Source organism: Zootoca vivipara, chromosome 1, assembly GCF_965207765.1.
Source record: "Zootoca vivipara chromosome 1, rZooViv2.hap1.1, whole genome shotgun sequence".
In the NCBI taxonomy this organism is placed as follows: Eukaryota; Metazoa; Chordata; class Lepidosauria; order Squamata; family Lacertidae; genus Zootoca; species Zootoca vivipara.
The window spans coordinates 44,106,273-44,118,785 of record NC_142582.1 but is presented as its reverse complement, the minus strand read 5'-3'; the positions used below and the strand labels follow the sequence as shown (position 1 = coordinate 44,118,785).

Here is a 12,513-nt window from a genome sequence, read left to right as displayed (position 1 = left end):
TGAGCTCCCATTCTTCGGTCCCTGCTCCTGCCAACCCAGCAGTTCGAAAGCACATCAAAGTGCAAGTAGATAAATAGGTACTGCTCTGGTGGGAAGGTAAACAGTGTTTCCATGCGCTGCTCTGGTTCACCAGAAGCGGCTTAGTCATGCTGGCCACATGACTCGGAAGCTGTCTGTGGACATACGCCGGCTCTCTCTGCCTATAGAGCGAGATGAGTGCCGCAACCCCAGTTGTCCGCGACGGGACCTAACGGTCAGGGGTACCTTTACCTTTATACACTTACCATAGTATCTGTAGTAGCCATCGATGGCCACATCCTCCAGGAATGTGATCTCCTTTTAAAGCAGTCCCTGCTGGTGACCATTGCTAAATCCTGCGGGAGTGGAATCCATAGTTGGATTGTGTATTGTGTGAAGGAGGACTTCTTTTAGTCTTGTCCTGAGTTTCTCACCACAGCGTGACTGGATGACCAGTTTTGGCATTATGAGAGAGGGTTCAGACACTGCTTCCTATCTACTTTCTACACACCTTTTATAAGACAACACACCTCTGTCGTTATCTCCCTTTCACTCATCCTTTCTCAGACATGTGCATGTCCTATCCTAGTGTGTACTATGAACTGTGGACTCCCTGATACCATCCTACAATCAATAGTCATAGATTGCTCAAAAGGTAAGTGGATTCAGCAGTATGCAAGCTGAGAACATGCAAACAAAAAACACTCATGTAACCTGGTCTGGCCTATGTAAATAGCACCACCGCTGTGCTGTTCCTTCCGCCCTTAACTCATCACTAAGGCAGTTGTGTTGTTCGTTGCTGTCTTGTACATGCAGTACTCGTCTGGGAGATTTAAAAGCATAACAGTGGTGGAATTGTGATGCTAAGAATAGCCATTGTCAGAGGTGCCAAGTTAATCTACGGAAGGTGTATGTGACACATCCCCCTCAACAACTGTGCATATGCACAGGATGTGAACTGAGAACCAGCCGAAATGTGACGCTTCTTTCATTTCCAGCTGACTTGATCGCTAGCTTTAGTTTTAAACAGTATTTGGTGCTGGTCTCTCTTGTTTAGATGCAAATAGCAGCTGGTAGAAGTTCTATGTAGTGAGGGATAAATGGGAGACTGCCCCCCACCCCAAAAAAATCCTCCCAATAAAAAAAAATCACATTTCTAGCAGAAATTTTAGAAAAACAACATCTGATGCCCCTTTAAATGTGTTGTGGGGGGGTTATATAAGCTTTTATTTTTATTATATATTTTGTGTGTTTTTTTAATTGTAGTTTTGTGCTGTGAACCACCCTGGGATTTACGGGTATAGGGCAGTATACAAATTTAATTAATAATGAGAATAAGAATAAATAAGAAGGCCTTTGTTTCTCTCCTTAAATATACAATAGCCCATAAAAGTACAGTGGATAATTCTCTGGATAACAAAAGAAACAATTCAGAAAAAATGCAATCAAGTGATTAAAAATAGCCTATATTATGTGAAGTATATTATGGAAGTAATTCAATTTTTAGATGTCAATCAATTGTCTTTCAGGGGTGATTCAGGGTGTGAACAATTAGGAGTAGAGGCAAGCTGGCTCTTTTTACAGTTCTTTGCATTTTCTATTTAAAAAGATCAAAAATTACAAGGAATTGTGATAACAATCTTGCAAATGCTAAACACATCAGCACGGAAATCCAATATGAAGTAATCCACATTGTGACTAAAATAATTCTAGAAATTATTAGGAAGCAAATTAATTAAAGTACTTGTGTTGAATTGCTAGCTTATGAGACTAGGGACAAACAATGTAAAGTGGTACCTTGGTTTCCGAACAGCTTGGCTCCCGAACAAATCAGCTCCCGGATGTCGCAAAAGTAAGTGTTCCTGTTTGCAAACATTTTTTGGAAGCCAAATGTCCATTGTGGCTGTCGGTATTGTTTCTGGGGCCAGTCAGCCTATCAGAAGCCACACCTTAGTTTGCGAACATTTTGGAAGTCAAATGGACTGAGTTCGGGAACCATGGTACCACTGTATTGTAAATATAGCAATTGCTCTCTGATTACAGTCAACGACCATTTTGTTCTGTTCCCAACCCCCGAGTGTGCTGGCATAGTGCATAAAAGCACACCTTGGCCCCATTCCGCCCTTTTAGCGGCATGTTTAGGGATGTTTTCGGTTCACTTCCGGTTTCGGCGCCATGCACGAATGTACAATAATGCATCATTTGGATGCATATTTAATTGGCCATTGCCTATATCTTGCAAAAGTGCTTAAAATATAACATCTGAAATTTTGTCAACATTGACTGGCTCACAGTCAAATTATGACAAACTAATTGCCCAATCATATGATGGAGAACTGTCATAAAAGGTTTACCAGCTGGTGTTCAAGCTCTAATCTCTAAAGAACTTATGTGAAAAACTTTGTCCCTGAATTGCTTTAATCACCAATTCTACTTGGTACATGCAATTATCAAAATGTACATGCAATTGAGGCTATACCTGAGATGAAGAAATGTTTTTGACTTATTTGAACAGCTGTATGTGTTGTTTTAAGAAGAAACCTGCTGAAGTTGCTTAGTAAAAACTTTTGAATTTGTAGTATGGCTGTAAAAATGAGAGTTAAATAAAAAAGTTTGTGATTTTGTGTTTAAAAAGTGTGTGGACTAGATAAAGTGCCCCCTACTTTTTGTTGTTGCTGTCATCCCCACAACTTTCTAGAAAGGCTACAGGCCTGGATCGGGACAGACAGAAAATTATTTGAAGTGTACACACATTACCTATATGGGTTTCTTTCTGCTGAGTGATTAATTACAGGTAAAACAACCCCACAAAACTTTTGACGCTGGTCTCTGGAGCAGGGGTTTGGGATAGGGAAGAATCCAGAGTCCCACTGCAGATCTTTGCATCACTGCCAAAATAATTTAAAAATAGGCAATCCCCATAGCGTTCGAAACTAAAACAATCCACAACACAAGAATTATTGCATGACAGGGGTGGGAATTCAACTTCTGGAATGCTAAATGAATGCAGGAAGCAATCTGCCATTTGGCCCTCTGCCCTGGTGAACATAAAGATTGTCAGAAGTCTGTTTAGTCCAGCACTGACTGCAACAGTGGTAAGTTCAACGCACCAAGAAAGCTGTTGTTCCTCATAAACAACTAGGAGCCCTTCCACCAACTTAACATACTGTATTTCCAACTCCACACACACTCTTCAGATTGCCCACAGATCTGAAAGAACAGTTCAAAGGCACCTGTGTGGTTGGCTCAGTGCAGTGGCAAAATACTTGTCTAAGGTGAAATTTGGAGTTGCAGTTTCTACTAAGGCACCGCACACTGCAGACCATCAGCCCATAGCGACTGAATACTCTGGGCGATTTTCCGGTGGATAGATTCTGTTATGTCGTGAGTGTGATTTCAGCTCTTCGTGAAGTCAGCTCAGAATAGTGATTCAGCATACTAGCAAGGAACTGCTAGGAGTCAAGTATAACAGGAACAGTCTTCTTTATTGCAGTAGGAATCTTGACTGAACTGGAGGAAAAGGGTGAGCTCCTTTTATACTCTCAGGAGCAGGGGTTGGGGAAAGGATACATTTAGATTTTGGCGGGAACCTATCAGAGTGAGGATCCAAATTGTGCTAACAAGTTAACCAATAGCAACTGTCACCGCACCCATTTGCATTGCCCAGGAGCGGGAAAGGTAGTTACAGGACTAGCAGAGAAACTCATGTACACAAATTAAACCAATACATAACAGATTCTGTCAATGCTCTAGTCTCACAATGGCAGGATAAAGTGGAATATCAACATAATCACTCCTGAGCACCCTCTCCAACACTTTGGAGCCTGTTCAACACCCTGGCTTTCCAAAGAATACCTTGGAACTTTATTTCTATTGAAATTAGCCAAGCAATTGCAGTTCTGAAGTTTCTCCACCTGTTGAGAAGCATTCTTGTTTCATCAAGCATTCTAGAGAATCCTGTTCATAGTTGGGTCTATTTGTCCCGCATTTTATGATGTTTTAATGATTTCCATTGTACTTTTTAGTGCACACTGCTGCAGTGTTTTTTAGTATGATTTAGGAGATTTAGAATTACCCTTTAATTACCCCTATTGGCTAGTGGACAGCTGGCTGGGCCAGGTAATTAATGTCTCCTTGTGAAAGAGGATTCCCTGCCTGCTTAAATGAGGCAGTGGTAAAACCACTCCTCAAGAAACCCTCTCTGGGTTAAGAAAATCTAAGCAATGGCTGGCCAAAGGCCAACCTCCCCTTCTTCAGCAAAATTATTAAACTGGGTTCATGGACCAGATCCAGAAGCTCTTGGAGGAAACTGAATTTCTACTGGGATTTGGGCCCAGTTTGGGACCAGAAACTGCTTTGGACACTTTGTATGATGACCTCTGTTGGGAGAGAGACTGGGGAAGAGAGTGTGTGTGTGTGTTTTGCTCCTTTTTTATTGTGCATTTTGTGTTTTTATCTTTGTTTTTATATTTTGAACCGCCCTGAGAGCTACATACATTTTTTTTATTTCAAAAAACTAGCCCATAATATATGTATATCCAGGGCAGCATAGATGCCTGTGAAGTTCTGTAGCTCTCAACTATTTCATTGACACAATTATTATTTGGAAAATCTACATGACCTTGGCATCAAACTCATTTGCAGGTCTGACATCTTATTGTGAACTCAACTGGCTTTTAGTGTAGAGGCCAGGACATGAAACTGAACTTAATTGTAGAATAGTTCAATGATTAGTCATTTTGTACTTTTCAACCACACACACACACACACACACACACACACACACACACACACACACCTATTTAGTCCTGTTCAACTTGCCCTCAGAATAGCAGCTTTGCTCTACTGTGAGTCTAGTCTACTTTTTCTAAAAGAAACACATAGCTGAAGCTGGGGCATATTTTGGAGATGGTACAGTGAAGCTCCTTCTTACAGCAACATCCTGTGTACGTGGTGCTGCCTTTAGCAAATATATCCAAAGACAGACTGCTTACTGTGGCTGATGTTCTTCAAATAGTCATCTTGCAGACACACACATTGGGTCTTGTGCCAAACAAATCTTGGAACCTCCTAGAGCTGAAGAAAGAAGAAGAGAGCATTCATCACTCCATTGGGAAGCCCCTGTGCTGTGTCCATGAAACCACAGGCATTTTACCCCTACCCTTGCTCTTTAACTCCAGAAGGTTTTGAGATGCTGCTCTGCACAGGTACAGAACTCATACAGAACTCACAAGGGCCTGCAGAAAATGACCTTAGATAATTTGATGCTATTATATTGTTTAAAAGCTTAGCAGGCCTCATGCTTGGTCAACACCTCAATGGGAGACTTACAAACTACTTCTCATAGCAAAAAAGGGAAATCATGGTGCAATAAGCAAATGGAACAATGCAGGTTGGGGTCTCAAGAGCTTCCCTGGCACATTCACCCAGCACTACAACTTTTCCAAGATGGACTATGTTGCCATAGGGAAAGCACTTGGTATTGGCTTTGCTAAATGCCAGCTGTGACATAGCAGAACCTCTGAAAAGGAAGTGCCAAGGACCTGTGCCACATTCTCGATTCCTGAAATGTTGGGTGAAGTGGATCTTCTTCCTCTACTATCCACCCAGACAGAAGAGCCAAAGTTCCCTGTCCAAATTTAACAAAGGACGTCATTTTCTCCTAGAGCACCACTTCATAGCTATTCAGTGTTGGGTGAAGGCAACACCTGGAATTATAACTCACAGGTAGTATCGTAAGGGATAAATATTAGCTATAGCTGTAGAAGAACTATAGCTGCCGCATTTGTTTAGGGAGATGCAGTACATCAAAGAAATACTGTATTAGACTTAATTGGCTGGTGATATTTTGTTTTACCCTTCACAAAATTCCTGGCAAGTCTTTACAACAATTTGGTCCTATTTTTTACCCCAGGGTTTGATGAGCAGCATGAAGACGGTTTGCTGCTGTTTACAAAGTCCAAGGCTGTGTCTAGGGCATACTCACTGGACAAAATTCTCCTCTAAAATAACCCTTGTTCACACATGGGAGTTCTGAAAATCTGTTTGTTTCTCAGTCTACAATTAGTCAACTGCCTATAAAGCTGGAAGCTTTAAAGGATATTCTTGATCAAAGAAATACCCAGCACTTCTGCATAACTTTGGAGAATAGGACAAACACTGCACAGGATTCCCAAAAACCATCATCAACTTTACAGGGCAAAAGATATAATTCAATTTCATAACGTATTAAACAAAATCCATCCTTGATTAAACACTACAGAATAATTGTTTACAGAAACAAAAAGAAAAACAAATAGATGCTACCACTGTATTAAATCTCTAGTGGTGATCAATTTAAATACTAAATATGAAGCAGATAGTTCATGGAGAAATTGGGCTGCCGCAAGCGAGGGCTGGTGTGTGTGTGTGTTTGTACTTTAGAATGGAGTTGTCAAATTGTTCATGTTAGTGCCTCCTCTAGGTACATACATATAAATGTATTCAGCTTTAAAACACACTCTATTGTGAAAAGGAATATCCCCGGTTCATATATCTTTTAAAATTACTAAAACCACAAGTCGAAACAAAATTTTAAAAAAATCCTTCCAGCAGCACCTTAGAGATCAACTAAGTTTGTCATTGGTATGAGCTTTCGTGTGCATGCACACTTATTCAGATACCACAAGTGTACAGTTACAAATGAAGATGCTCATCCCATTTATTTGCACAGTTAACTCACATCTTGTGAGCATTTAACCTGCGCGATTGCAGCTTTACACACTTGACAGCCAGTGGACTGGCACTGCACAAATTAAGCACACACACGGAAGAAAGCTTAAAAGCTCTTTTCACTGTGAGGAAACCTGGCACAGAAATACTGTATTTTTTCATGTATAAGAACCCCCTATGTATAAACCAACCTTTTAATATATATATATAAAAAAAACACCCAAAATTAAGAAAACAAACCTCTAAAATAGAAGTGAAAGTCCAGACAATCAGCAGTGGGTCGGAAAGTTGTTGAGCTTTTTGGGGGGTGATCGCTTTCAAAGTTTCCAAAGGCAGCAGCATTTCCCAGAGTCCGATAAGGAAGCAGACAGCTTAAAAGCTCTATGGCTTGTGGGGGGGGGTCAAACCCACCCTGTGCACCAGCTTCAGAAAGGTAGGGTGCTTGCGTGGGAGCAGACTATACACAATTTCAGCTTTATATGTCATCCCTGGAACATAACCCTCATGCAAGTTGTGAGTCAACTGCACTCAGGTTTCCTACTCAAAATCTCGTTTGGAGCAGGCCTGGCAGGCAATACCAAAGTGTTGGATCCAACACACTTAATAATCAGTGCCTTGGGCTTCCACAAGCACCTACCCCTCCAGCTCCACATAAATGATATCTTTCATAAACTACATAACTGCATTTTAAATGCCTAAGCAGTCTGCTAGGTGCTGTCAACCTCATTTTTTCAGGCATGGTCAGACCTCCCTGCCTGCCCACCCCCCCACCCCACAAAACCAGGAAGATTTATCAAGTCCCTAGTGGGCTAGACGACATGGCTGGTGGGCTTCCTTGAGCATGGTGGGTGAAAAGTTGTGTAAGCCTGCCTAATCTGAACAAGATGTTGACTCAAAAGCATTCCAAAAGCACCCTCTCTTTAATCAATGTGGTGACAGGACATTTTATTCTTCGAGAATTCTAGGTAAGATAAGCTACTCTAGGAAACACGATGACACTGTAGAGTTCCTATTCCCCAAAACACACTTTGCTTGCAACTATTAACTACACTTTTTGACATGGACCACTTGCTTGTGAATATAGGGAGAGAAAGGTCTAAAAGGTCATGAAGTTTATTTGTTCCTCTTTCTGTTCATTTTCCCATTAACATCTAGGGTCCTAAAGGCCCTGTAATTTGCAGCTCCTTCTCAGAAGATCAAAGGTGGTTATAAATCATACTTTCATTTTAAAATGTATGTTTTTAAGAGTAAACTTCCTTTTCAGTGACATATAACCCCTGAAAGATATTTAGAAGTGAACTGTTCATTGGCGAGAGTGAGAGATAGAGAAGTGGGATATAACCCCTTATAAAGCATTTTTGGACTGAATTACTACCGTGTTTCCCCCTTTTTAAGACGTAGCCATAATATAAGACATAGCAGGATTTCTAAGCAGTTGCGCGATATAAGCCATAACCCGAAAATAAGACATAGTGATAGACCCTTCCCCCCTCCCGCCAGCCAACTCTCCCCCATAAAAATCTCTCCCCATTTTACTGTCGCTCCAAAGACACGCATTTCTTTTAAAAGCTTGTAAAAATGCACCGTAGAGCCGTTCCTGCAGCCTCGTGATTCCCCCTCCTGTTTCTGTAAGCATTTTTTAAAATACCTGTAAAAGGATTCCAAAATATTTTTTTTTAGCTAGGCTGTGTGAGCTCTGCTTGCTTGGTGAAGAGGAGAAAAGTGGCATTTGCGGTGGGGAGAAGATGAAAGCACGAGGGAAAAAAGAGGGGCGATTGAAGACGCTGCCTTCCCCTTTAGGGAGAGACTCTGTGTGCGCGTCTCTCTCTCTCTCCCCCCCCCCGCCTCTCTCTCTCTCTCTCTCTCTCACACACACACACACAGCCCACCTCTCGCTTCCCCCCACCTTTCCCCCTTTTAATAGCCTTTTAAAAAGTGAGGATTCTTTTTTCTTTCCATTGCTTGTCTGTAGAGCTTCCCCTTTAAGGATTTGTACCGGTACCGGGATCGCTGCCGGTGGCTCAGTCCTTGCCTTGGGGATTAAGGACTTTCCCCTTCTCGCTGTTTAGGAGCTGCTAAACACTGCCCTACACCCTACACAAAAGTTAACATTTTGTGGGTAAGAGAAACACGGACGGGTTGTTAGGACCAGCAGATTATCTCACCCCGCTTTCTGCTGGCTCAATTGCTACTTAATTGCTACCATTTACCATCTTAATTGCTGCTCAGCTGGCTGCTTTGTTTTCTACAGTATCTCAGCCGGTAGCCTCTTTGCTATCAGTGCTACAAAGTGCTACATTGTTGGAACTTTCGCTCTTAAGTCTTGGGCAGTTGGCTGGCTGGTAGAGATCCTTATTTGCTTTAGTATAGGCTACTGCTACGACTGCATCACACAGATAGATTCCATTATACTGTACTGGTTTAAATTTAAGAAGCTCCAGTGTAGCAGATTGCTATTAAGTGAGTCCCCACCTGTGAGGGGAGAGAGAGAGAGCAGCCCTTCGGAGGAGCTCCTTCCCTCCCTCACGAACATCCCAGGGCCAGGGAGAGAGGGCTGGGCCAGCGATGCACACACCTCCCTTCCCTCAGACTCCCTCTCATGGAGCTTGGTGGTGGCTGTTGCCCGTCATTTTCTTTCAGTCAAGAGTCCTGCCCCGCAGGGAGACAGGGAGCAAGAGGGGCACTGCTCCTGATGTAATAAAAATACCGGTAAGACATTCCCTGAAAATAAGCCACCCAGTGTTTTTTTGAGGAAAAAAAGTGATAAGACGGTGTCTTAAAATGTGGGAAAGACGGTAATGCAAATACAGTGGAACCTCGGTTTATGAACACCTCGGTTTATGAATTTTCAGTTTATGAACGGCGTGGACCCATCTGGAACGGATTAATTCATTTTCCATTACTTTCAATGGGAAAGTTCGCTTCAGTTTATGAACGCTTCAGTTTATGAACAGACTTCCGGAACCAATTACACCCATGCTTCAGTTTATGAACGCTTCAGTTTAAGTACTCTGCGGACCCGTCTGGAACGGATTAATCCACTTTCCATTACTTTCAATGGGAAAGTTCGCTTCAGTTTATGAACGCTTCAGTTTAAGTACTCCGCGAACAGATTAATCCACTTTCCATTACTTTCAATGGGAAAGTTCGCTTCAGTTTATGAACGCTTCAGTTTATGAACAGACTTCCGGAACCAATTGTGTTCATAAACCGAGGTACCACTGTAGCTGTGAGATTGCCATTCCTTATTATTCCATTGTTATTTCTTGTATGCTGTTTTATATTTGTACCTACTGATTTTTAATGTTGATTGTGTTATATAAAACAATTAACAACTATTTATATTAAGGCAGTTGCATTATAATATAGGAGCATCTCCCCATTTGTTTGCTGTCAGCATGCATGTGACCACTGACACGTATGCCATTTTCCGTGCCAACAGGGGGTGGGGTGGGGGTGGAATGGACTAGCATGCATCCTGCCGATGTGCGTGGCGGCCAGGAATGGAACCCCCGCATTAGAGAGGATTCTCCTGTAATCAACTTCTAGATCTGATAAAATTGTATTCAGACTAAGCACTGATTCTTACAAGATTTTGTACAGACACCCAGCTACCTGAATCATTACCATGCTATTCAGTACATAAGAAACTTTTATTTACATCAAGTAAACCAGTACTGCTTATTGTGACAATGCACAAGTCAAATATAGGTCTACATGGAAAGTAGAAATAATAACTTTAAAATATGCATTTTCTCACGTACAGGAGGAAGCATATCCTACTTTTACTGACCTGCAAAATTCAAAACACTTGGTTTCAAGATTTAAAAATTCAGTACAAGCTGGCAATGTTGTCAGATCCAATTCCCAAGGAAAGCAGGCCATTCCAAATAAGTACAAGTGGCACATAAATTCAAAAATCAGGTACATATTCAGTACAAACTAGGAATATGCACATAATGATATAAAAACATGTATTAAAAAGGCACAGTTGGACAGTCTGAAAATGATGTGCTTTTATTGTTCATAATGATACAACTGACAGCAAAAGCTCTTCACATGAGACAGCTTTGAGTAAAATCCAATTAAAAATCCACCTGGGGGAATAGATGTAGCTACTTAACTGGGTCTGAATAATTCTTTTCGTTTAATTTTCTAATTTAATGTTGTTTGTGTATACGTTTTTTATTTTTGTTGCAACATATTCAATATGAGTTGTTTTGCAAAAGGAACACAATTCCATTATGACTTAAGAATTTCACATATGAAACCTGAACAACCAATCAGGACTTAATTATAAGGTCAGACCTATCAGTCAACTAATGAAGACTCCCCAACCCCAGTGCCCTCCAGATGTTTTACACTACAGCACCCATTAGCCTCAACCAAGTTAAAGTTGTAGTACTGAACAGCTGGAGGGTACAAGATTTTTGTTGCTGGGGAAAGCTAAACTGATGCTTTCTGTCAAAGTATAGCTCCCCAATGCTGCCATAACATCGAAACTCTCTTTTCAGGCAAACTCACATAACAATATAAACAGAATCAGTTTTATCAAAGTTTTTCTCAATCTCCTACTAGCTATATTCACACCAAACAGTGCAAGTAGTCTGAAGTGCATGAATATAATATTATTAATGGCTATTGGCCAAGATGGAGAAGATATGAATCCTCACATTTGATGTACTGCTTCAGCCAAGATTCTTGGAAGGTCAAAATGAACAAATATTCCCAGTGAGTAATCTTGTAAACCCTGCATAAAAACACATTCACAGTACAAAGCATTCATGGGAACAGTATACTAGATGTTCTGATCTTGAAAGCCTCTTTTTAAAAAATGAACCCGGTTTGGGGAGATTAACCCTAAATGTAAATAGAGACATTGGTAAAATGTCAAATCCCAGCCAATCTATGCCTCTTTCACTGTCCAGCTGAGACAGCTGCAGGCTCCGAAAATAAATGGGTACTTTTCCAGTGGGAAAACACACTGTCCCAGCATCCTGGAGGCTGGCAGGAAAAATCAGCTTAGCCAAAGACCGAATGATCTTATTCAACAACTATGATTCCCACGGAAATAGAACAAGGTCCCTGATAATGTCAAAATAACAACAAAAATGGAAACTGAAAATATGACAGTGGTCAAACGACACAATACATAAGGTTTCACTTACCACATTACAAAGAAATCTGCTCAGTGAATGTGTATAGCAAGATATTATAGTTCATTGCTCATTTAGCAACAGCAGAGTAAACGAAAAGCAGCACTGCGGGGCTGTCAGCCAACACTACCCCTTTTGAAGTTTGCTCAGCAATCAGACATCAGGATTTGTTATTATGAGTTTACCATTAGGAAGAAAACCATATACTAATTCGGGGAACTGTACATGTATAGTTCTTGACATGTACTATACCAAATTCCACAGGGAGGCAACTTAAATTATCCTACCACAATATGGGAAGAATGCAGCACTTTTAGATCCCACTAATTTAAAGATGAGTGTCTTAAATAACAGAGGACAGTGCTTAAACTTCCTAATGCACTTAATGGGGCTTCGGAGTGTTTACATTCTATCTCAACCAGCAGTCCCAGCCAGGGGGCAAGATTGAAACCCAAAAAGGCACCGAGTTATGTATCAGGTCATGTACCAGTTCCAGATCCAGGAATATTACATACCCAGCAGTGCATGAGTCCACACCCACTACTGCTGGTGTAAAATAATCTGTGATGTGGGCAGTAAATACATACGGAGGTATGCACAGATGCTGCATAAACCTCCCACTCCTATG

The 12,513-nt window shown here is 41.2% G+C and overlaps 1 protein-coding gene across 5 annotated transcripts in view; it reads right to left on the bottom strand.

Annotated features, from left to right (window-relative positions):
• SEMA5B (semaphorin 5B) overlaps nucleotides 1-12,513 on the bottom strand; it is a 360,750-nt gene that overhangs the window by 278,383 nt on the left and 69,854 nt on the right. Inside the window, exons 1-2 of one of the 5 annotated variants that reach the window (XM_035128961.3) lie at nucleotides 6,970-7,164; nucleotides 5,013-5,094 (exon numbers count right to left, since the gene is read on the bottom strand). The exons of 3 other annotated variants lie outside the window; for them this stretch is intronic. The gene's annotated coding sequence lies outside the window, so the exon portion shown is untranslated. Of the gene's footprint in view, nucleotides 1-5,012; nucleotides 5,095-6,969; nucleotides 7,165-12,513 lie in introns of those variants that run through there. One more of the 5 variants, XM_035128952.3, reaches the window with a different exon arrangement.